Here is a 24332-nt window from a genome sequence, read left to right on the forward strand (position 1 = left end):
AGCTTTCCATGCCTACTCCCATGTCTGCACCCTCTTCTTTTTCCAACATGACTGACATGCCTACTATGCCTATGAATGCTATGTCTACTCAGAATATGAATGCACAGTTTACTAATATGCCATTTGCACCTAATCCTTATTATGCTGCATTTAGTATGCCTCAAATGCCATTTATCATGCCTTACTGGGATAATATGTTTGCAAATAGCATGCTTGTAAATAACATGCCTTTTCATGGAAACCAAAATGTGCATGATAATTCTGTTTTAATGTCTGGTTTTAAAGGTTCAACTCAAATGACTAAGGATGAATCTGAAATTCTCAAGTCAAATGAGATCAAACCTAAGAAACCAAAGAAGAAAGCTAACAAGGCAGGACCCAAGGAAACTTAGGTACCAAAATTAACTTGATTTGATTTTGATGTGTGCATGGAAACATAAAGAATCTATGGTATCTGGATAGTGGTTGCTCAAGGCACATGACTGGAGATTCTACCCTGCTCACTGAGTTCAAGGAAAGATCTGGCCCAAGTATTACTTTTGGAGATGACAGCAAGGGTTATACTGTGGATATGGCTTGATTTCGAAGGACAATGTCATCATTAAAGAGGTTTCCCTAGTGGATGGTCTCAAGAATAATTCTTTGAGTATCAGCCAGCTTTGTGATAAGGGCAACTCATTTACCTTCAATTCAGAAGCATGTGTTGTGACAAAGAAAAAGAGCAACAAAGTGGTTCTCACTGGATTGAGAAAAGGAAATATGTACCTAGCTGACTTCAACTCATCAAATGCAGAATCAGTCATTTGTCTTCTCAGTAAAGCAAGTCAAGATGAAAGTTGGCTATGGCACAAGAAGCTGTTCCATCTAAACTTCAAGACCATGAATGAGCTTCTCAAGAAAGAATTGGTTAGAGGTATTTCTCAAAAGGAGTTTACTAAGGATGGATTGTGTGATGCCTGCCAGAAACGAAAGCAAATCAAAGCATCATTCAGAAAGAAGTTTGATTCAACAATTGAAGAACCTTTGCAACTGTTGCACATGGATTTGTTTGGAGCAATCAATGTGTTATCCATCTCAAGGAAAATATATTGCCTAGTAATTGTAGATGATTTCTCAAAGTTCTCTTGGACATATTTTCTAAAGTTTAAAGATGAAGCTAGTGATATCATCATCAATCACATAAGGCAAGTCAACAATCATCCTGACTTCAAAGTGAGAAGAATCAGGAGTGAGAATGGAACTGAGTTCAAGAACTCTGTGATGAGATCATTTTGTGAAGAGAATGGAATTATGCATTAGTTTTCTACAGCTAGAACTCCTCAACCAAATGGAGTGGTGGAAAGGAAAAACAGATCTCTAATTGAAGCTGCAAGGACAATGCTTGAAGAATCAAAGTTCGTAACATATTTTTGGGCTGAAGCTGTGAATACTGCATGCTACACTCAGAATATTTCTTTGGTTAATCAAGCCAAATGCATGACTCCTTATCAATTGTTCAAGAATAAGAAGCCAACTCTAAATTTTATTCATGTCTTTGGCTGCAAATGTTATATCTTAAGGAATCAAACTGATCAACATGGGAAGTATGATGCCAAAGTAGATGAAGGAATTTTTGTTGGATATGTTATTGGAAAGGCATATAGAGTCTACAATCTAAGAACCAACATTGTTATGGAATCAATACATGTTGTGTTTGATGATAAAAAGATTGAAGGACTGCAAGATGGAGATTTCCATGAAAGCCTCAAGTTTGATAATGTTGAGATGGTTAGTGATGACAGTGATAATGATAGTGATCAAGAAACAGTGGCTAAGGATAATGCAGAAAAATCTACAACTAATGAAGCACATAATTTAACATCTGTCGAGTTACAATCTTCCTCATCTGTTGGTAGACAATCAGTTTCATCCGTCGAGATACAAAGTGCATCATCCGTCGAAACAATGAGAGAAGCTGAGAGTCAAAACAGATCACCTACCGATAGTACCCCTTCCTCAAATAAAGATTCACAAACTCAGGGGGAGTTTCTCATAATCAAAACCCAGTCACATATCAAGGAAACAATGAGGCCACTTCATCTAGAGCGAATCTACCACAACAGAGAAAATGGACTAAATATCACCCTTTTGAGCTCATTATTGGTGATGTATCTTCTAGAGTTCAAACAAGGAAAGCAACTCAAGAAGAGTGTCTGTGTAGCAGCTTCCTTTCTAAGGAAGAACCAAATAAGGTAGAAGAAGCTCTGTTGGATCCTGATTGGATTTTAGCTATGCAGGAGGAGCTAAACTAATTTGAAAGGAACAAGGTATGGAAACTGGTACCCAAGCCTAAAGGAAAGAATCCAATTGATACCAAGTGGGTATTCAGAAATAAGAAGGATGAAAATGGCATAGTTGTCAGGAACAAAGCTAGATTGGTTGCTAAGGGCTATTGTCAACAAGAAGGGATATATTTTGCAAGACTTGAAGCCATCATAATTTTCTTAGCCTATGCAGCCCATGCCAATTTCAAAGTCCATCAAATGGATGTCAAAAGTGCCTTTCTAAATGGAGATTTGGAGGAGGAAGTCTATGTCAGTCATCCTCCTGGTTTTGAAGATCCAAATTTTCCAGAATATGTCTACTATCTTTTGAATGCAATTTATGGATTGAAGCAAGCACCAAGAGCCTGGTATGACACCTTATCAAAGTTTCTTTTGGAAAATCACTTCACAAGAGGTACTGTTGATAAAACTTTATTCTTTAGAAATGTTAATGGCTCTAGTATACTTGTTCAAATTTATGTAGATGATATAATATTTGGCTCTACAGATGAAAAACTTTGCAAAACTTTTTCCAAATTGATGCAAAGTAAGTATGAAATGAGCATGATGGGAGAATTAACTTACTTTCTTGGTTTACAAGTTAAGCAAGTTAGTGATGGAATATTCATTAGTCAAACCAAATACATTTATGATCTTTTAAAGAAGTTTGATCTAATGGATTGCACATCTGCAAAAACTCTCATGGCTACTGCAACTAAACTTGAATTAAACACTACTGAAAAGTCTGTGGATATTTCAAGCTATAGGCGCATGGTTGGCTCACTTCTGTACTTAACAGCTAGTAGGCCATATATAATGTTTTCTACCTATCTTTCTGCTAGATTTCAAGAGGATCCTAGAGAATCTCATTTAATAGCTATTAAGAGAATTTTCAGATATCTCAAGGGAACACCAAAACTTGGCATTTGGTACCCTAGAGATTCTGGTTTTGATCTAACTGGTTATTCAGATGCAGATTATGCAGGTTGTAAAATTGATAGAAAAGGTACAATAGGAACCTGTCAATTTTTAGGAGACAAGCTTGGGTCCTTGTTCAGTAAAAAGCAAAATTCAGTTTCTATTTCTACAGATCAAGCTGAATATATTGCTGCTGGTAGTTGTTGTGCACAGATTTTATGGATGAAAAACCAATTGTTGGACTATGGTCTACAAGTGGACATAATTCCTATTTTCTGTGATAACACAAGTGCAATTGCCATCACTGAAAATCCAGTACAGCATTCAAGAACAAAGCACATAGACATCAAGTACCACTTCATTAGGGAACATGTGATGAATGGTACTGTGGAACTTCATTTTGTTCCAAGTGAAAAGCAGCTTGCAGATATCTATACCAAGCCACTTGATGAATCCACCTTTTCCAGGTTGGTAAGTGAGTTAGGTATGCTTAATTACTCTTAAATCATTTCAGTTATTTTTACAAGTTATAATGCAACCAGAAACTTAATTGATTTTTCTGTTTTAGATGAAATTTTGGCTAAGTCAAAATCTACATCCCGACGGATGCTCATTATCCATCGAGTTTGATCATCCGTCGGAATAGAATAGCTTAATAAAATTCAATTCCTTTTCTGGATTATTTTATACCCGACGGATAACTGCCTTATTCTCATCCGTTGAATTGCTTTCATCATGGCCGTTGGAACTCTAAACATTATCCATCGGATATACTTATAGTCTGTAAGTATATCATGACAGATAATTGATATAATTTTGACAGTTTATTTATTTTTAAACCGCTATTTTGGGCTATTTTGATTGGTTACTTTATTTCACTTTATTACTTTTGACAGTTTATTTCTGAGATAGTATAAAAGAAAAATTCATTTTCATTCTTTTATTTTATCATTCTCAAATCAATTGCCTTAACTCTCTTCTTCTCCAAAGCAAATACTCTATTTCTCTCTGCAAATTCCTTTACTTTAACAATGGCACTAGTAGTCAAAATCATGTCTCAGTCTGGATTTATCTATGAGAAAAAGAACTTTGCGGCTCTTGTGAACAAGGAAATTCCAGCGTCTAAAGATTATCACAAAATGATGGATTTTGTGAAAGGTTGCAAACTCAGTTCTGATATGCTGGAATCACCCACAATCTAATGTGAAGTTGTGGAAGAGATATGGAAAACTGTTGTGTACCAGTCTGCAGACAAAACAATAACAATCACACTCAAAGGTAAGCAATTCTGCATTAATAGTGACGCAATTCAAGCATGCTTTAAGATTCCTGAAAATACTACTACTGTTCCACACACAGATACTAATTTCGTTACCATGCTTAATTTTATTGGCTATGTACTTCCTGCCTCTAAGTTAAGTGAGATTAGAAGGCTAGGTCTTAGAAATTAATGGAGTTATTTGTGTGATGTAGTTACCAAGGTATTTTCTGGAAAAATAGGTAATTTTGATTATGTCAATACTGCCATGCTTAACATACTTTATATGCTAGTTACTGATAGTTATCATAATTTCAGTGACATGGTTATGTTTGAGTTAGGCTACAAGTTAGGGGAAGTTAATAACAGAGGTAAAAGTGTCTATTATACTAGATTCTTTATGATTCTTGCTAACCATCTTATTGAGAATTTGTTATTGAGAACCCAACCAACAAACTGGATTGTTGGGTTCAAGAAAGGAGAATAATTGCAGATCTGAACGGAGCAAGTCACCACAAAGAGGTGCCCCTCTTCTAGTTTCCAATCATGAAGGGCCCTCAGGTAAGTGAGGTAAGCACCACAGTCTCTGCTCTTCCAACCTCATAAATTTCTTTGCCTTTAAATGTAGCTATGACATTTGTTGGCATCTGTGTCAATGACCCAATAGATGCCTACCCATACTACCAAAACTAAAACTTCAAAATCCAAATCAAAGAAAGCCCCCTCTGGTTTCTCTTCAAAGAAACCAGTTGCAAAATCTACCAAACCTAAAGAGGGGAGTGTGAAGGGTGGTGAGATAGGTGAGGGATATGGTGAAAATAAAAAAACCCTAAGGATAAGGTTGGTGAGGTAAGTGTACCCAATCCTAGCCACAACACAGTTTCCCAACAAACTATGGTAGTTAATAAGGAAATTAGCACAACTCTAGTTTCATCCTCTCAAAAGGATGTTACTATTGAAACAAGCTCTCAACCAGGAGCACAGGCCAAAAGGGTAAGGGACACTAGTTCACCTCAAACCTATGCAAAAAATAAGAGATCTAAAACCCATGGGGATGCACAGGGAACACACACAATGCAAACTGAAGCTAAAGACTCAATCACTGCACCATCCCAAAGTTAGTTTGATGTGGCTACAATAAATGTGGAGTCACAGCCAAAATCTTTAGTAATAGAAGTACCACAAACACCAAACTCTCCCATAAATTCTTTGGATGTGGATATAATCAACACATTAATTCCTAATTCCCCTTCTTTAACTCTATTGGGAAGCCAAAATCTAGTGCAAGTGAGCATCATCTTTTGGATGATTTGTTGGCTCACTTTCCAATTCTTTTGGGAACTGTTGAAACATCTGTTCCCAAATTTTCATCAATCTGCACATAGTCCACAATAGTTTCCACTCCAAACTCATTCATTTCTTCTATTCTGATGGATATTGTTCATCCATCAGCTCGTGATTGTATCTCGACGGTTATGCCTAATAGCAGTCATCCGTTGGCTATCCTAACTACTACTCCGATGGATGTTTCTCATTTGTCGGTACTCTCTACACACACTGAAATTTCCATAATTGTTACAAGTGTATATGAGTTAATAGTTGTACAATCACTCTTAGGACTGAGGGAAGGGAGTGAAATGAGTGAGAGGCTGGGTTACTCCCAGGAAAAAGGAGAGGAAAAGAGTGAACTCATGTAGGCTATTTCTTCAAGCCTGGAAAAAGAGAGTGAGAGGAGTCCCACCTTAGAAGGTTAAGGTGATTGTAACACCCCCAAATCCAGGGTCAGGATTGGGTGTCACTACACAGCTTTAAATAATAAAAACCTGTATATTAAAATAAATATACAGATAACCCCTCATTAATCAGGATCGCTTATAGGTTATAGTTTGAAACAAGAATCTAACCTTCTAAAATTTACATTGTCTAAATACAATTTCCTTACCTCATTACTGTATCCTTGTATTGATCACTCTGACACCTCCAAATTTCTTCAGCTGAAATCTCACCACTTTTGTTGTCTATTAAAAGCTATTCACTTTTCCATCATTTGATACTGAAAGAAATAAGAGTTTACAAAGCAAGAGTGAGCCAAAAATGCCCAGCAAGTATCATAAATGGTTTCCAAGTATCAGATCAAAAAACTCCTGGAAACTATTGTTGAATGATTTTAAAAATGTCTTTACATATTTAAATAGTTGAGCGAACAAAACATCGGCCCTCATTGGCATTTAATCATAAATCACATTTTTCTGTAAAAGAACAGTGATTGTTTTAATATTTCATCCCTTTAAATCAAATATTTGTTTGAATTTGTAATTATGAACTATTCAAGGAGGAATGCCGTTAATGGCGATCAACAATAAATTAGACTGCACATTAGAAACCAACATATACACTATAACCTGCTGATTAGTCAGGAGATAGTGCGGATCTATACCCAACTGCATAGACCCAACCAACATATGGGGTACCCAGGCAACTATAGCCTAAGGGTCCGGTCCATCTCCGACACATAGGATCCAGCTCATCACTGGTCCTCATAATAATCGTCCAGCCCGTAGAGTATTTTGATATCAAATCATTTTGATTTCAAAACATCCCAAATCAGGGTTCGCAAATAACCCGGACGAATGGGTACTTGCTCAAGAGATCAATCGATAATCAAGGAACAAGATCAAATAGGCACTTGCATAAATAAGAGTAATTGCAGCGAAATATAAAAACATTTAACTATCCCTTACCATTACTAATTGGGTATAGTTACTTTTGAAAAATATTCCGCATCCTTCAACGAACTACACCAATATTCCTTCTTTAACAATACACACTCAATTTTATTAGGGAGTTTGTTTGTCTTTCAATAACCACGCAGGGTCTTAATTATCATTATCAAAATCGGGTGGAAACTCTATCATTAGTTTGTTATTTCTTAAAAGGTCTCGCAGTCGCATTACCATTAATTTATCCCCACTTATGTTCCCATATCGAACTTTCGTCGCCGACCCGGTTATGGGTATTAAATTCAGCATAACTTATTTACTCAAGGTAGAGAACTTCACAATTTCTTACAGAACACGTTCAAAATTTGTTTGCAACTAAGATTTCTTTGATCTTGTATCTTCACGACAAATATCTTTCCGCGGCGAAGGGATGCTTCACGTATTAATTGCCTATCTGATTCAGTGTTCAGAATTCCCTTGACCTCTGATTGTTGTCCCGACACTCGTTCTCTTTGCATACAACCTTACTTCTTTATTTTATAACTAATTAATTTGTTACGATTCGCTAACCATTCATTTCACGTCGAAATCCTCTGATTTGAAGCGCGTAATGTTTACGCAATCTATCGTACTAATGAGATCCTCGTAACACGAATAACTATCTGACTCGATGCCTTCGTCACGTCCATGTTACTGATGAATTCCTTCTTCCTTACCGCAAATGTCCATCATTTATCAGTTTGCAATCGTATATATGTTTGTTGTATGATTCCACGTGCCACACTATTTCATTTCTTTTGAAATCGTCAGAGAATAGACTCTACGCAAGAGGAGAGTTTGCGAATATGACTTTGATTGAAAACTGAATAAGGAATAATAATGCCACAAACGATTAGAAGAATTTGTAATTCAGTAAATTGAAGGAAGAAGAATGAGTAAAGATTTAGATGTGAATGAGACAACCATATTCGTACTCTAGATGGCTAGTCTTTCATACTATATGGCATACAACACATGATTAGGTGGCGTCCCACCCGACTCTTCATCATTTCGACAAAGTGTCATACCACGATACTGTTTGTCTCAATCAGGAATTAGTAATTTGAAAAGAGAAATAATTCAGAAGGAATACAATAAATTTTCTTTCATCTTCGCCTCATATGATTTATCTATAGAAGAAACTCATATGTATTCAAGAATCAAGAAGAACATATGCTATCGTATTAAGAGGAGGAATGTCGATGTTGATCACCTTCCACGCTTCACCTATATATGCCTTCAGAAGCCAGTCGTATGAGAGGTTCACAGTTTAGGCCACATTATAACTTCGAAATGTCATTTGGAAATTCCTCCATATTAAATGCTTTGATGATTTGATCATAATTGTGTCCATAAGAAATTTATAATTATTACTTCCGACTTCTTCTATGCCACGTAGAATGACAATCGATCCTGTAACGCTTCAACTTTGTCAATTAGGAATATTGTCCTTTGCCAATCGTCTAAAAGAGTCTTTTATTTCCTTCAATCATCCTTTGTCCATTCGAATTACAAATCTTGTTAAATTTTAATAATTTCATGAATTGGTTAAATAATATTTTAACATGTTCATTCAATTGTTGGTATAATTTAAACAAAGATTACTTTCGTCTTTAACGAAAACTTTAAACTTTCTCCCTGCTAGGGGGGTCTACTTAGTCCTTCGAACTGAGTCTATATCCATTCTTCTTTTTAGGTCATTTTCTGTTAATAATAACAAGAACTTAAATAGTAATTCGACAACCAAATTATAAAACTCATTTCATGCAAAAATCTTCTGAAAGTTGATTAAGAAAATCTTCTCCGAAATCTCATTTTAAAATTTTGAAAATCAAATATTTGGTCGTCATTACTATATAAGTTACTTATTGTTCTCTTGATCCACTAATGAAATATCTAATTAAAGGAATGCCCGTATAAGGGTCTCTCCATTTTGGTACATCTTCTACTTTTTCTTGGATTCTGCTCGCACTTATTAGTCGACGAAGTTCCATTTACTATTGTATATCATTGATTCACAATTCTATCACAATGCTGACATCTGGTACTATCTCTAACATTCTTGTCATCATTCTTGACGCTTTTCTTACAACCACACAGGCGATTCGATGTTCCATCTACAGATAGGGTCGCACCTTCTTGCTGGCCTTACCTATACCTAGTAAGGTAAAAATCAATCGCATTTTCTTCAAAACTGCATGAAACGCAGGGTAACATATCCAGTCTCCGCCAATCTATCGATTCCTCATTACTGTAGGATCGGAGAACTCAATATACTTATAGCGTTGCGATATTCGCCGTACACTTCCCTCAACAATTCTGGCTTACCAATTCAGTATCGGACCTGCTAGTCCTCATTCGCACTCAATTCAAACTTAAAATGAGTATGCCTAGGGTCTTTCCTATCTTACATGACCTATCACACCTATTTTACCCTCACCTATTTTTATTTCAGTGACCAATAACCTGTAGCTCTGATACCAACTGTAACACCCCCAAATCCGGGGTTAGGATTGGGTGTCACTACACAGCTTTAAATAATAAAAACCTGTATATTAAAATAAATATACTGAAAAACCGCTCATTATTCAGGATCGCTTACAGGTTATAGTATGAAACAAGAATCTAACCTTCTAAAATTTACACTGTCTAAATACAATTTCCTTACCTCATTACTGTATCCTTGTATTGATCACTCTGACACCTCCAAATTTCTTCAGCTGGAATCTCACCACTTTTGTTGTCAATTAAAAGCTATTCACTTTGCCCTCATTTGATACTGAAAGAAATAAGAGTTCACAAAGCAAGAGTGAGCCAAAAATGCCCAACAAGTATCATAAATGGTTTCCAGGTATCAGATCAGAAAACTCCAAGAAATGATTGTTGAATGATTTTAAAAACGTCTTTATATATTTAAATAGTTGAGCGAACAAAACATCGGCCCTCATTGGCCTTTAATCATAAATCACATTTTTCTAAAAAAGAACAGTGATTGTTTTAATATTTCATCCCTTTAAATCAAATCTTTGTTTGAATTTATAATTATGAACTATTCAAGGAGGAATTCCGTTAATGGCGATCAACAATAAATTAGACTGGACACCAGAAACCAATATATGCACTATAATCTGCTGATTAGTCAAGAGATAGTGCGGATCTATACCCAACTGCATAGACCCAACCAACATATGGGGTACCCAGGCAACTATGGCCTCAGGGTCTGGTCCATCTCTGGCCCATAGGATCCAGCTCATCACTGGTCCTCATAATAATCGTCCAGCCCGTAGAGTATTTTGATATCAAACCATTTTGATTTCAAAACATCCCAAATCAGGGTTCGCAAATAACCCGAACGAATGGGTACTTGCTCAAAAAATCAATCGACAATCAAGAAACAAGATCAAAAAGGCACTTGTATAAATAAGAGTAATTACAGTGAAATATAAAAACATTTAACCATTCTCAACTTAGAATAGAAATGAATAAATATTTGCAGTATTTTAGGAGAAAGATTAGGAATACTTGCCTCAATTGATAATCCTCTGATCTTTAACTAGCTGCCATATCACTCAGTCTTGTGCATCTGTATTTCCTTTGACAGGCTACTTGACCTTTCTTATCATTTACCCTCTTAGGTTTATCTTTATTTTGAATCCACTCGTTTCCTTACTATCCGCAATCAGGCTTTACTTCTACAATCTCTATCTAACTTTGAACGTCTCGCACTATGTGTATCTATCACAAATAATACTATTCAATGAACTGACAATATATAATTGTCTAGTCTATACATTTATCCGTACGTCTACCCACCCGATAATAACATATAAGGATCATCTTTAATTATATAAGGTTGAATTGACACGCGGACTAATAGTTCAAATAACACATAAACACACAAGGCACCTATCACATATTTCATATAACACATAGTCACATAATTCATGTAGCACATAAGTTGAATTACCGAAAGATAGGTCTCGATACGTTTAGAATTGGAATCGGGTCAAAAAGAGTATTTTATCGATTAATAACCGACTCAGAATGACTCGTAAAACAAGCCATCTTTTGATACAGAAGAAATTTGGTCTCGAAAGTATTTTTAATGAAAGCAAAATATTTTTCTGAGTCTAGATGCGTTCATTTCGTATTAAACGGACGAACGGTTGATTTATTATGAATTTTTGAACATTTTTCGGAATAAAAAATGGACTCCAAATCACTTTATAATTAAATAATAGGGTTCGAACACCCGAATTTGACTTTAAAATAATTTTATAATAATTATCGTACCTTGAAAATAATTTTAAATAATATTTTAAATCTCGAAACTATTTTTCAAGATTTCTAAATCAATTTTAAATAATTAAATCTAATTATTAAATTAATTAAAATTAATTAATAATGAATTAAAATAATAAAACAATTAATTATAAATTAATCTATTAATTAAAATAATTAAAAACTAATTAAAATTAATTAATTAAATAATTTTGATTTATTTTTGAATAAATAATTATTTAAAACAATTTTCTGAATTTAAAAATAATTAAATAAATGTTTTCTAAATTTAAAATAAATAATCTATATTTTTTGATTTTTAAAATTAACAAAATATTGTTTTTGAAAATAACTAAAACAATAATCTAGTTTTTTGAAAGTTTTTATAACCAAAATATTAAAAATGCAAAGTATGTAAAACTTCGGGGGCCGACTTGTAAATTAGTCATCTTCTCCGAAGACCTGGCGGCGCCGGGGGCGGCGACACCGCCGGCCGTCATCCCCCTTTGCCCAGAAATTGCTGAGAAACTGCAGATTTACAATACAAATCCCCAGGAGCCCGTTTCTGCTCTCAAATAGATCAACCAATACGTGGTTCGACCGGAAAACCTCATCGAAGTTTTCCAACGCCGCCACGAGTCGATTTTCCGGCGAACAGCTTCCAGGCTTCCTCAAATTAACGTGTACACACCAATCGACTCGTTTTCAAATGATCTATTTAATGATGTAATTAGTATGTTCCCATGTTTAACGGATCAAAAATCCGACCAAAAGTATGAGTTTTCCAGTGAAATCATTCAAGAACACGAAGAACATTCAAATTCAAAGATCAAATCAACTTTTCTACATGTTATTGAACTCAATTTTTAACATATAATATACCAAATTGACCAGGAAGAAAAGATCTACATGATTATGCCATCCAATCATATCAAAAACATCAAGAATAAAAATTTATAATTCAATTCATAATTAATTCGAATTTAAATAATTAAATCAGAAAAATACTTTGATTTCTGGGCAAAAACAGATGGTGGATTAAGGTAGAATTTTTAAGAGCTTCTTTTGATATGTTGCACGCTTGAATCAGAGTTCGGTAACGTCCTCGTTCATGCGTTTGATTCTCAGGAACGTATCGTTTTTAGGGTTTTTCTCTGTAATTACTATATTTTTATTGGTTGTAAATGAATAAACGAATAAAATGAAATAAGAAATATGCTATTTATATTTACAGAATATTGGTCCATTCTGGATCATTTTGGATCGTTAAATTAGTTACTTAGCCGCTAAGCAACTGCGAAAATGATCCAATTTGATACCCGTATTGGATAATTATCCAAACCGGGCTTTTTATAATACACTTTATACGAAAATAATGTAATAATATCCCGTATTTCAAGAATACGGGTTTCGTTGATTCACCGAAATGCTTATCGTATCGAAAATCTTGCGCCGGGCCGCGCACGGGTCAAACCGTAATCCGGATCGAAAAAGTCAAAATACGGAAAATGTCCGGAATTACCAGATTAGGATAAGAAGGTGTTTTCGGAAGAGTTTCGGGTTGTAAAAACGTAAAAAATGGTTGAAGTCGGATGATTCCCGGCTCTATAAAATAATTTTGTAATTATTCAGAAAATAATTAATAAATTAATAAATCATTATAAAATCATATAACACTCCAAAAATTATCATAAAAATACCTTAATTATCTATTTTTTTTCTGGACATATTAAAATTAACATACTCACATTTTATTATATACAAACATCCAAATATTATTATCAATCATCAGATAATTCACCAAAAATTCATATAATATTCACATAATAATCATATATTGATACAAATAATTACACGATATTTCCCGGATGTTACAGTGAGGGTGTGAGGGTGGTGAGCCAAGAGGAGCCCTTGATGCAATAAAAGAGAGAAAACAAGAGAAATGCAGGTATAGGAGTTATAAGGATGGAAACCATTGCTAGTGAGTCAATGACTGTCAGTGATGTAGAAAGGGAGAGACTATTTCAGCAAGAATATCAAGCTGTCATATATTCTATCTCCCTAGATGCTGAGGCATCTACTCATCCTGTTCCAGCTTATTAAACTCTAGCTGGACAGGGCAATGAGGATGCTGAGAAGATGTTGAACCTAGTGCATACAACTGCTTCTCTACAAAGGGCAAAGGATGCAATCACTGCTCTGCCATCTACGACTGGTAGTGATCCTGAATTGGGTGAAGTCTCTTTTTGGAATGATGGTGAAGATATGGAGGATGATAGCATGAACATAGGGGGAGATGCAGATATTCCTTCCTGGATGATGACTAAAGAATGTTCATATTCACATCTCCAATCGACCTTATTCAAGCTAATTCATGACACCCAAACAGCAATTCAGGCATCCCAAAGTGCCAGCACTAAAAGGTTACTCATAGCACACCTTGAAGCTCTACAACTGCACAAGATTCAAGCTCTCCAACACAGTCAAAGTGTGGATGAAATGAAGCAAGAAATTTCTGGAGTTAAACAAGATTTTATGGCAAGGTTGGATGCCAGACTTCTAGGAACCACCATGACTGAGATAGCTCAAAAGCTCAGGGACGAAAGAGGCTGATCTAAACAGAAAGATTGAGGCCATGGACTCTAGGCTGTCTAATATGGAGAAGTCAGTGGCTAACATACTTGCAAATCAGGAAGCTCAGACTGCTGTGCTCCAACAGTTGGTAGCTGCACAACTCCCTTTTTCTCAACAACTTGATGCTAACAAAAAGGGGGAGAAAGGCTCATCAAGTGAGGGGGAGACTCTGCTCAAAATTCAAGTCACCAAAGTAATTGTGCCAGCAATTGCTTTCAATAAGCCACCAGCTATGGATATCATTGATCTCATACATCTAGCAGCAGCAAAACTGGAATCAAATGACAAACTGACAAAGATTGATGTAGCAGCAGGTGAGAAGGAGCTAGATGGTAAATGGAAGAAAATTGATGCAGATATTCAAAAGAAATTTAGTCAGATACAAAAACCAGACAAGATTTTTCATCACCACTCACAAGTCACACAAATCCCAGTGAATGAAATGAGTCTTGGTAGCTTGGAAAAAGGACGAACTTCATGCATTAAATCTGCAAAAGCCAATCTGATTCTGAAGCCTAAAAGGAACTACTCAAAGTTCTCAGACAAAAATCCTATGGATCTTATGTTTGAGACACCTAGGCCAGATGAAAAGAAGCTGTTGGCAAGGTCAATTGCATTTTACAAAGATCCATCTGATTCAGTTCAAAAGAAGAGTATTGCCAAAATTTAAAGGAATGGAAAAGAGATCTGTGTGGTGGTTGGACACCCTCTGTTTGTAGAAGCTAAGAAGGAAGAAAATTAAAGGATCAAGCAAGAAAAGAAGCAGGCTGCTTTAGATGCTAAGAAGCTAAAACAAAAGAAGGAGCAAGCTGCTATCTTGGCCAAACTTCAAGCTGTCAAATCTATAACTGAGATTTCTGAAAAACCACCTGTGATTACTGAAGCTCAACAACAAATGCAAAATGAACCTCCACAGAAAAGAAAATTTAGATACAAGCTTCACTCCAAAAGAAAATGGGAATTTAGTGATGAGGAAATGGAGGACTACATTCCCAAAAAGTCTACAACATCAACTTAAACATCCATGCCCTCAGTGGTACATGAGGAATTCAAGGTAGATCCAACAAAGAACTTTCTTGGTGAACCTATAATTCCCAAGGATGAGCCAATAGACTGGGAAAGCTTGCCAATTCTTGAATTCAATTTACCTATCTTCAACAAGCTAAATAAGACAAAGATTAAAGCAACCAAGAAAGTGAAGCCTGTGACTTTCAGGTCCAAGACCCTAACCAAATCTCAACCTATAGTCAACAAGGGAGATCTCTTATACATCTATGACATCAAGGAGTTTTCTGAAATAAACCTCTACTTGGATGAATTGGAAGAAGTAAGAGGAATTGATGCTCATAGACATCTTCCTGAAAGGCTGGTGTTCAAGTACGAGGAAGAGAAATAAATCACATGACCACTTCACAGGATTCTTCAAGAAAGCCAATCAGTAATGATAAAGGTCTACTCATCCTTCCAGAAGATATTTGGATTCAATGTGACTGCAAGGATATTAGTCCTAAAGAAAATAGAAGATCTAAGGTGCAATAGAGCCAAATATGCACTCCCAAAAACTCTATCAATTCCCTTCACAAGAAAAAGAGTGCATTTGAGGCCTTATTGGCTGATGGAATTCATGGATGATAAGGATGTTAGAAGATTCTTCAGACTGGATGACCAATTGAGTATCTCTATCAATGAGACTCTATTGGAAATGCAAGAAAAGCTGGATCTATATGAAGCTGATGAACTTGAATTCCACAGACAACTCCAGAATCAAATAGAAGATAAAATATAAGATGTTAGATAAAATGGTACATACAAAAACCTCATATAATCATGAAGGTTTGGGATATGATTAGATATCTCCTCCGAAAAAAGATGTCCGGAAATTTGTACCACCAATAAAGACTTCACCTGAATCACCATTTATTGTAATAAAATGGGACATACCATTCAATATTGCAAAATCAAGAATGGTGAAATTAAGGGGAAGCATGTCTAGATTCGGAAGGAATCATACAAGAGATTTGATAAACGTATGCCTTTAAAATATGGAATATAAAGATCCAAGGCAACAAAGGTCTCATCAACCTAGTATGTTTCAAAATAGAAACACACAATATCATATAAATAGTAATGCATTTAGAAGGAAAAAACCTCTTAATAGAAATGCTTATGCTAATTACCATGCTAATAATAGACATACTGTTTATCATGCTCCACCCAGATTTCATGATAGCTCTAGATATTATCAACCTCAAACTAGGCATTATGCATCTATAAATATATATGTTCCTAATAATAATTATACCATGCCTAGATTCTTTCATGAAAATTCAAATTTTATATATGATGTACTAACCCCAGGACCTTAAAGACTAAGGGGTACCAATAAATTTAATTTATCATTTTTGTAGGTTTGTCTTTCCGTAAAACAAGACATATGGTACCTTGATAGTGGTTGTTCAAGACATATGACCGGTAAGAAGTCACTCTTGAATAATATTAAATAGGTTATCTCGGGGAGCGTAACATTTGGTGATAGTAGCAAAGGAAGCATTATCGGCATCAGAGATATCAGAAATGAGAAAGTTAAAATTTCTGACGTTCAATTAGTCACTGAATTAAAGTGCAATCTTCTCTCCATTAGTCAATTATGCGACAATGATTACAAGGTAATTTTCTACACTACTCATTGTTATATTTTAGATAAATCTGGAAAGCTGGTACTTACTTGCCCTAGAAATAAAACTTTCGATACATGCGACATGAGCAAGCAAGTGAATGTATGTCTAATCACTATAAATGATGATCCATTGCTATGGCATCGAAGATTAAGACATACCAACAGGAAGTTGATAACGAATATATCAACTAAAGACCATGTACGAGGTATACCAAAGTTAAACTATCATAAAGATCATACTTTTGAAGCTTGCGAAATTGGTAACAAATTCGAGCCTCTCACAAAGCAAATTTTATGGTATCTACCTCAAGACCTCTCGAGCTATTACATATGGACCTTATTGGTCCGGTTCCTATACAAAGTTTTGGAGGTTGTTCATATATGTTGGTAATTGTGGATGATTATTCACGATTTACATGGACATAATTTCCCAAAGCTAAAAGTGATGCTTTTGAATCCTTTTCTTTTAAATGTAAAAAGATTCAAATCAACAAAATAAAACCATAGTCTACATAAGGACTGATCAAGGTAAAGAATTTGAAATTCTAGTTTCACCAACTTTTGTGATGAACATAGCATTACAAATAATTTTTCCGCTCCATATACTCCACAATCAAACGGAGTAGTTGAACAGAAAAATAGAGAACTCCAAGAAATGGCCAGCACAATGCTAAATGAATGTCGTCGACCTAAATATTTTTGGGCCAAAGCTATGTCTACAGCTTGCCATATTCTTAATCGAGTTTTGCTATGACCTATAAAACAAAAGATTCTTTACGAGCTCTACTTTGGCAAAACTCTGAAACTAAGCTACTTTAGAGTATTCAGAAGCAAATGCTTCAGATTAAATTCAAAGTATTACCTTACAAAGTTTGATCCTAAATCAGACGGAGGTATATTTATGGGATACTCGAACAATATTGAGTGTTTAACCTCAAATTACTTGTGGTGAAGGAATCAATGAATGTCACATTTGATGAAAGCAAACCACCCGCGAAATATAAAGACCTTGCTAACCAAAAAAATGTCAAACAAGATGATATTGAAAATTTTATTTGACAATTCAAAAATATGGATCTAGAAACTCCCGCTAATAAAAATCAATAGAATTGGACGAGAGGGAATATGAACTTTCTAAAGTAATTACCACTATAAAAAGTTATCCATTAGATAATGTGCTTGGAGACTTAAGGAAGGAATTTCAAACGCGGTTACAAGTTCAAAACATTGTGAATCATCTCAGTTTTATTATCTCAAATAGAACCTAAGTCCAAGAAAGAGGCTTTACTAGATGAGGATTGGATCTCTGCCATACAAAAGAAATTACTCCAATTTACTCGTAGTAAAGTGTGGGAACTTGTCCCAAAGCCTCATGATACCTCCATAATTGGTACAAAATGGGTATTTCGAAATAAATTAGATGAAAATGGAACAGTAATCAGAAATAAAGCAATATTAGTTAAAATTTCCGACACTCAATTAGTCATGGGATTAAAGTACAATCTTCTCTCCATTAGTCAATTATGCGACATTGATTACAAGGTAATTTTCTACACTACTCATTGGTCTATTTTAGATAAATCCGGAGAGCTGGTACTCACTTGCCCTAGAAATAAAACTGTCTATACGTGCGACATGAGCAAATAAGTGAATGTATACCTAATCACTATAAATGATGATCCATGGCTATGGCATCGAAGATTAGGACATACAAACATGAAGTTGATAAAGAATATATCAACTAAAGACCATGTACGAGGTATACCAAATTTAAATTATCATAAAGATCATACTTTTGAAACTTGCAAAATTGGTAAACAAATTTGAGCCTCTCACAAAGCAAAGTTTATGGTATCTACCTCAAGACCTCTTGAGCTATTACATATGGATCTTATTGCTCCGGTTCCTATACAAAGTCTCGAAGGTTGTTCATATATGTTGGTAATTGTGAATGATTATTCACGATTTACATGGACAGAATTTCCCAAAGCTAAAAGTGATGCTTTTGAATCCTTTTCTTCTCTATGTAAAATGATTCAAAATCAACAAAATAAAACCATAGTCTACATAAGGACTGATCACGGTAATTAATTTGAAAATTCTAGTTTCACCAAATTTTGTGATGAACATGGTATCACGCATAATTTTTCCACTCCATATACTCCACAATCAAACGGAGTAGTTGAACGGAAAAATAGAACACTCCAAGACTCCTTACGAGCTCTACTTTGGCAAAACTATGAAACTAAGCTACTCCATGTTATATGAATATCGTCGGCCTAAATATTTTTGGGCCGAAGCTATGTCTACAGCTTGCCATATTCTTAATCGGGTTTTGCTACGACCGATAAAACAAAAGACTCCTTACGAGCTCTACTTTGGCAAAACTATGAAACTAAGCTACTCTAGAGAATTCGAAAGCAAATGCTTCAGATTCAAATTCAAAGTATTACCTTACAAAGTTTGATCCTAAATCGGACGAAGGTATATTGATGGGATACTCGAACAATAGTCAAGCTTATCGAATGTTTAACCTAAAATTGCTTGTGTTGGAGGAATCAATGAATGTGGCATTTGATGAAAGTAAACCACCCGTGAAATATAAAGACCTTGTTGACGAAGAAAATATCAAACAAGATGATATTGAAAAAGTTATTCGATAATTCAAAAATATGGATCTCGGGACTCCCGCTCATAAAAATCCATTAGAATGGGACGAGAGGGAATATGAACTTCCTAAAGGAATTACCACTATAGAAAGTCATCCATTAGTTAATGTGCTTGCAGACTTAAGGAAGGGAGTTCAAACGCGGTCACAAGTTCAAAACATTGTGAATCATCTTAGTTTTCTATCTCAAATAGAACCTAAGACCATGAAACAGGCTTTACTAGATAAGGATTGGATCTCTGCCATGCAAAAGGAATTACTCCAATTTACTCGTAGTAAAGTGTGGGAACTTGTCCCAAAGCCTCATGATACCTCCATAATTGGTACAAAATGGGTATTTCGAAATAAATTATACGAAAATGGAACGGGAATCCAAAATAAAGCAAGATTAGTTAAAATTTCCGACGCTCAATTAGTCACCGGATTAAAATACAATCTTATCTCCATTAGTCAATTATGCGACAATGATTACAAGGTAATTTTCTACACTACCCATTGTTCTATTTTAGATAAATCCGAAAAGCTGGTACTCACTTTCCCTAGAAATAAAATTGTCTATACATGCGACATGAGCAAGCAAGTGAATGTATGCCTAATCACTATAAATGATGATCCATGGCTATGGCATCGAAGATTAGGACATACCAACATGAAGTTGATAAAGAATATATCAACTAAAGACCATGTAAAAGGTATACCAAATTTAAACTATCATAAAGATCATACTTTTGAAGCTTGCAAAATTGGTAAACAAATTTGAACCTCTCACAAAACAAAGTTTATGGTATCTACCTCAAGACCTCTCGAGCTATTACATATGGATCTCATTCCTCCGGTTCCTATACAAAGTCTCAGAGGTTGTTCATATACATTGGTAACTGTGGATGATTATTCACAATTTACATGGACAAAATTTCCCAAAGCTAAAAGTGATGCTTTTGAATCCTTTTAAAAGGATTCGAAATCAACAAAATAAAACCATAGTCTACATAAGGACTGATCACGATTAAGAATTTGAGAATTCTAGTTTCACCAACTTTTGTGATGAACATGGCATCACACATAATTTCTCCGCTCCATATACTCCACAATCAAATGGAGTAGTTGAACGGAAAAATAGAACACTTCAAGAAATGGCCAGCACAATGCTAAATGAATATCGTCGACCTAAATATTTTTGGGCCGAAGTTATGTCTAAAGCTTGCCATATTCTTAATCGAGTTTTGCTACGACCTATAAAAGAAAAGACTCCTTACGAGCTCTACTTTTGCAAAAGTCTGACACTAAGCTACTTTAGAGTATTCGGAAGCAAATGCTTCATATTAAATTCAAAGTATTACCATACAAAGTTTTATCCTAAATCAGACGAAGGTATATTTATGGGATACTCGAACAATAGTAAATTTATCGAGTGTTTAACCTTAAATCGCTTGTGGTGGAGGAATCAATAAATGTGGCATTTGATGAAAGTAAACCACCCGCGAAATATAAAGACCTTGTTGACCAAGAAAATGTCAAACAAGATGATATTGAAAAAGTTATTTGACAATTAAAAAATATGGATCTCGGGACTCTCGTTCATAAAAATTGATTATAATTGGAGGAGATGGAATATGAAGTTCCTAAAGCAATTACAACTATAAAAAGTCGTCCATTAGATAATGTGCTCGGAGACTTAAGGAAGGGAGTTCAAACGCGGTCACAAGTTCAAAACATTGTGAATCATCTTAGTATTCTATCTCAAATAGAACCTAAGACCGCGAAACAGGCTTTACTAGATAAGATTTGGATCTCTGCCATGCAAAAGGAATTACTCAAATTTACTCGTAGTAAAGTATGGGAACTTGTCCCAAAGCCTCATGATACCTCCATAATTGGTGTTAGGAATATGTTGTGAACTTGATGATAAGTTAAACAAAACACCTTTGTAGATTTAACTTAGTGAAATTTGTAGCTCTTGATGGATGATCTAATATAGTCCCGATGGATGAACTTGATAGTCCAGACGGATGACAATTTGACATCCACCGAGAGTGTAGCTTATATAACAAATAAGTACTATGGCACATTTCTGCAAACAATATGTTTTAGTCTGGTAGGTTGTGTAGGGTTCTCAAAGTCATATTGACTACTAGATTGATATGCAGAATAGGTTGACTAATTGTAAATATGAGATGTCTTGTAATTCTGTATAAGTGAAGTAGAGTCAAGTGGCAGATAGACTCCCGAAGGATGATCTATAAGACTCCCGACGGATGATCAACAAAGTTCCCGACGGATGATCAACATAGTCCCGACGGATGATCAAATTCAAAATAGCTGTTGACAGTGACACTATAGTCACATGTATTGGGTATTTTCAAAAATAATGTGGCAACCTGTTAAGCAGGATTTTGAGAACAAAGAAGCATTACCATTTCCATGTAAATGTGAAGATATTCAAAGATGCTGGAATAGAGTAATGAAGTAGCATGTGTAATAACCCCAATTTTTGGGAAAATTTTGAAACCCTTATGAATAGTGTTTTTGCTGAATGAGAAAACTTTTCATACCACACTATGTAGGGGTTCTTTTATTGATCTTCTGAGATATTATTAGTACTTTATATGGGATATAAGTGTATGTAAAGATCGTCAGAATCCAATTCCGAACACTTTAATTTTTCCCGAAAATCCACCAGATACCGAAAGAATTGAGTATAAGGTAACATGATTAAAAGGATTTAAATTCAAGGATTATAAGAGAGGATCATAAAAGGAATATAATGTATTGAGAAAGGTTAAGGGAACCCAAGTAATAAGATCCCGGGTATGATCCCTCAAACGATAAACGAGAACAAAAGTTAAGCGAACCGTAAAATAAATAAACGGTCAAGAAACAAGCTTGTAAGAGAAGCAAGGGAGATTAATCAAGTGGAGTAGAAAATAGATGACATCATCAATCCATAAGAATTAGACAAGTGGCTAGATGGTGAGGTAAGCATGGTGATGCAAGCATTAGTCAAGATATTTATCCAAGATTAAACCTCCACCAAGTATTCTAATCACATTTTTTTAACCAAGTAATCAACCAAGCAACTCATTTCTTCTCTCCCCACCTTGTAGCTTCGACTTTTTCATGAAAAATGGAGGTTTAGAAATTCAAAGTCCAAGCTTGGCTCATTTATAATTCTCAAGGTAATTCCCATGGCTTCTTGATATTATAACTTAGTTATCCTAGAAGTTTGAGCTTCAAAAATCATGTCTTTCTTAGCTAATTAATTCATCAAAGATGATGATGAATAGTAATGAATAGTAACTTTCAAGAACTAACTTTGATTTCTTGATTTCTTTTGGAAGTTCAAGGTTGTTTAAGCTTAGATCAGGGCTCTCTTAGGAATTTCAAGGCTCTTTGATGATATTAAGAAGCTCCAAGAAGGTATAACCAAGCTTTCCCCTTTGATTTAAGTTATAAGTTTGTATGAGCTTGGATTGTAAATGGAGGTTTTAATGGTTGAATTAGTGAATGAGAGATTAAGCATGTTTAGTTATGTATGTAAGTTATTGTAGTTAATTATTGAGCCGTTATCATACTTGGTATTAGAATTATGATCCATGGATGTTTTGACTTAGAAAATGGTGGAGTGGTAGGTTGGTTTGTTTGTGGTTGATGTTTGGATTGTTGTGGTTGGTTTGGTGTTGATTGGTGGTGATTTGATATTGAATTGATTTGGTAAAATTTGGGAATCGCTAAGGTATAGCCGTCGTAATGCCCGATTTTCCTTAAACTGTTTTGTGCATGACTTTTGCACCCGAACACTAACTACCATGAACTGACCATTGCCATGATTAGATAGTTCATGTTTCAAGCTTCGTTTTGATATGTAGTTCGTTCGATTCCGATGCACGGTTTAGGAGAAACGACCGTTTTAAGTAACGGTGTTTCGCGAACGAACCTTTACCCCTCGCCTTACTTTGAAACCTTGGTTAAGGCCCTTAAATGACTAATCGGAGCATGAAACATTTATGTAGAGTGTGTTAGGCAGTTGATAAGACACTCGCGAAGGAATCGCCTTAAAACTCGTAAAGGTTAAATTATTAAAAATGGTGGAGCCGAGGGTACCCGAGTGACTTAAGCGAATCAGTGAGCGCAAAACGAGCGTTAGAGTCTAAGTTAGTTAAAGTATAGATTTACAAGTGACTTTGGTTTAATTCCAACTTACTTGTTGCTTATAGGTTACCAGACTCGTCCCGAGCCATTCGTAACCCCCAGTCGCTCAGGCAAGTATTCTATCCGTTATACTGTTGTTGTGATGAATACACTTGTATATGCATTATCTTGCGATAGATGCATGTTGGTTATTTAGCAAATTCTTGCGATATATTGTAGCATGTGATATGGTATATATGCATGCCTGTTTCATATTCTTGAAATATATATCTGTTGGTTCAGTTGATAATACCTATGCTAGAGGATAGCGGTATCTTGCATATACCCTTAGTATAGGGACCCAAAGGTGAAAATATTTTCTAAAACCGGGAGTCGAGGATCCCGAGTAGAGTTTATATGGATATGGATATATATATATATATATATTTATATATATATATGGTTATAGTTTTTCCAAACTATTAATCGAATAAGGTTTATTCGATAACTTTAAACTTTATTTTATTATCGAGTATTATTTCGAATATTATTCGAAGGCGTATGACTCTTTTATATTATTTAATGAATATTATTTTGAATATTCATTCGAGGACTTAAGACTCTTTTATATTATTTAATGAATATTATTTGAATATTCATTCGAGGGTTATGACTCAGTTTATTTTATTATTTCAATATGATTTGA

The sequence above is a fragment of the Apium graveolens genome, chromosome 2 (genome assembly GCF_009905375.1).
Source record: "Apium graveolens cultivar Ventura chromosome 2, ASM990537v1, whole genome shotgun sequence".
NCBI classification, from domain to species: Eukaryota; Viridiplantae; Streptophyta; class Magnoliopsida; order Apiales; family Apiaceae; genus Apium; species Apium graveolens.